This window comes from Osmerus mordax, unplaced genomic scaffold (assembly GCF_038355195.1).
Source record: "Osmerus mordax isolate fOsmMor3 unplaced genomic scaffold, fOsmMor3.pri Scaffold_61, whole genome shotgun sequence".
NCBI lineage: Eukaryota > Metazoa > Chordata > Actinopteri > Osmeriformes > Osmeridae > Osmerus > Osmerus mordax.
Window position 1 is genome coordinate 40001 of NW_027120618.1, and position 3028 is coordinate 43028.

Sequence of the window (3028 nt, forward strand, 5' to 3'; positions counted from 1 at the left end):
TATTCAAGTTGGGATGGGGGGCACCGAGGTGAGTGGTGGTTGTCCCCGAAAAAGCCCTCCCCTTTTCCGTAGCCCCGTTTAAAGTTTTGTTTGGGCTCCTGTTCAGCGGGGATGCGCGTGCGCGTGGCAACCTTGACACGCCCGTGTTCCCCTGGACCAGACCTTTCTAACGCCGCCTGAGTTAAGGTGCTACGACGTCCCTAAGTGGAGATGCCTGTAAATGAACACCTTTTCCCAACTTTGCACGTTTCCAGCTTGAGAGGAAAAGGGGCTTAAAATTCACAGTTATTCGCCCGAACGTGGGATTTCGCTGGGGACGGTTTCTAAGTTCAAGTTGGGATGGGGGGCACCGAGGTGAGTGGTGGTTGTCCCCGAAAAAGCCCTCCCCTTTTCCGTAGCCCCGTTTAAAGTTTTGTTTGGGCTCCTGTTCAGCGGGGAAGCGCGTGCGCGTGGCAACCTTGACACGCCCGTGTTCCCCTGGACCAGACCTTTCTAACGCCGCCTGAGTTAAGGTGCTACGACGTCCCCAAGTGGGGATGCCTGTAAATGAACACCTTTTCCCAACTTTGAATGTAAGTTTCCAGTATCATTGAAAATGTGGCCTCAAACGTGCAGTTTTGCCCCCGAACGTGGGATTTGGCTGGGGACGGTTTCTAAATTCAAGTTGGGATGGGGGGCACCGAGGTGAGTGGTGGTTGTCCCCGAAAAAGCCCTCCCCTTTTCCGTAGCCCCGTTTAAAGTTTTGTTTGGGCTCCTGTTCAACGGGGATGCGCGTGCGCGTGGCAAACATGACACGCCCGTGTTCCCCTGGACCAGACCTTTCTAACGCCACCTGAGTTAAGGTGCTACGACGTCCCCAAGTGGGGATGCCTCTAAATGAAGCCAATTTCTCCTATTTGAATGCACTCTCCCAGCCCAGAGAGGCATGTGCCTTAAAATTCACAGTTATTCACCCGAACGTGGGATTTTGTTGAGGACGGTTTCTAAATTCAAGTTGGAACAGGGGGCACCGACGTGAGTGGTGTTTGTCCCCGAAAAAGCTCTCCCCTTTTCCGTAGCCCCGTTTAAAGTTTTGTTTGGGCTCCTGTTTAGCGGGGATGCGCGTGCGCGTGGCAACCTTGACACGCCCGTGTTCCCCTGGACCAGACCTTTCTAACGCCGCCTGAGTTAAGGTGCTACGACGTCCCTAAGTGGAGATGCCTGTAAATGAACACCTTTTCCCAACTTTGAATGTAAGTTTCCAGTATCATTGAAAATGTGGCCTCAAACGAGCAGTTTTGCCCCCGAACGTGGGATTTGGCTGGGGACGGTTTCTAAATTCAAGTTGGGATGGGGGGAACCGAGGTGAGTGGTGGTTGTCCCCGAAAAAGCCCTCCCCTTTTCCGTAGCCCCGTTTAAAGTTTTGTTTGGGCTCCTGTTCAGCGGGGATGCGCGTGCGCGTGGCAAACATGACACGCCCGTGTTCCCCTGGACCAGACCTTTCTAACGCCACCTGAGTTAAGGTGCTACGACGTCCCCAAGTGGGGATGCCTCTAAATGAAGCCAATTTCTCCTATTTGAATGCACTCTCCCAGCCCAGAGAGGCATGTGCCTTAAAATTCACAGTTATTCACCCGAACGTGGGATTTTGTTGAGGACGGTTTCTAAATTCAAGTTGGAACAGGGGGCACCGACGTGAGTGGTGTTTGTCCCCGAAAAAGCTCTCCCCTTTTCCGTAGCCCCGTTTAAAGTTTTGTTTGGGCTCCTGTTTAGCGGGGATGCGCGTGCGCGTGGCAACCTTGACACGCCCGTGTTCCCCTGGACCAGACCTTTCTAACGCCGCCTGAGTTAAGGTGCTACGACGTCCCTAAGTGGAGATGCCTGTAAATGAACACCTTTTCCCAACTTTGAATGTAAGTTTCCAGTATCATTGAAAATGTGGCCTCAAACGAGCAGTTTTGCCCCCGAACGTGGGATTTGGCTGGGGACGGTTTCTAAATTCAAGTTGGGATGGGGGGAACCGAGGTGAGTGGTGGTTGTCCCCGAAAAAGCCCTCCCCTTTTCCGTAGCCCCGTTTAAAGTTTTGTTTGGGCTCCTGTTCAGCGGGGATGCGCGTGCGCGTGGCAAACATGACACGCCCGTGTTCCCCTGGACCAGACCTTTCTAACGCCACCTGAGTTAAGGTGCTACGACGTCCCCAAGTGGGGATGCCTCTAAATGAAGCCAATTTCTCCTATTTGAATGCACTCTCCCAGCCCAGAGAGGCATGTGCCTTAAAATTCACAGTTATTCACCCGAACGTGGGATTTTGTTGAGGACGGTTTCTAAATTCAAGTTGGAACAGGGGGCACCGACGTGAGTGGTGTTTGTCCCCGAAAAAGCTCTCCCCTTTTCCGTAGCCCCGTTTAAAGTTTTGTTTGGGCTCCTGTTTAGCGGGGATGCGCGTGCGCGTGGCAACCTTGACACGCCCGTGTTCCCCTGGACCAGACCTTTCCAACGCCACCCGAGTCAAGGTGCTACGACGTCCCTAAGTGGGGATGCCTGTAGATGAGCACATTTTCCCAGCTTTGAATGTAAGTTTCCAGCATCATTGAAAATGTGGCCTCAAACGTGCAGTTTTGCGCCCGAACGTGGGATTTTGTTGAGGACGGTTTCTAAATTCAAGTTAGCATAAGGGGCACACGTGTGAGTTGTTATTTTCCCAGGATTGATGGTTTCCAATTCGGTAGCTCCGTTTAAAGTTTTGTTTTGGCCCCTGTTTAGCGGGGATGCGCGTGCGCGTGGCAAACTTGACACGCCCGTGTTCCCCTGGACCAGACCTTTCCAACGCCACCCGAGTCAAGGTGCTACGACGTCCCTAAGTGGGGATGCCTGTAGATGAGCACATTTTCCCAGCTTTGAATGTAAGTTTCCAGCATCATTGAAAATGTGGCCTCAAACGTGCAGTTTTGCGCCCGAACGTGGGATTTTGTTGAGGACGGTTTCTAAATTCAAGTTAGCATAAGGGGCACACGTGTGAGTTGTTATTTTCCCAGGATTGATGGTTTCC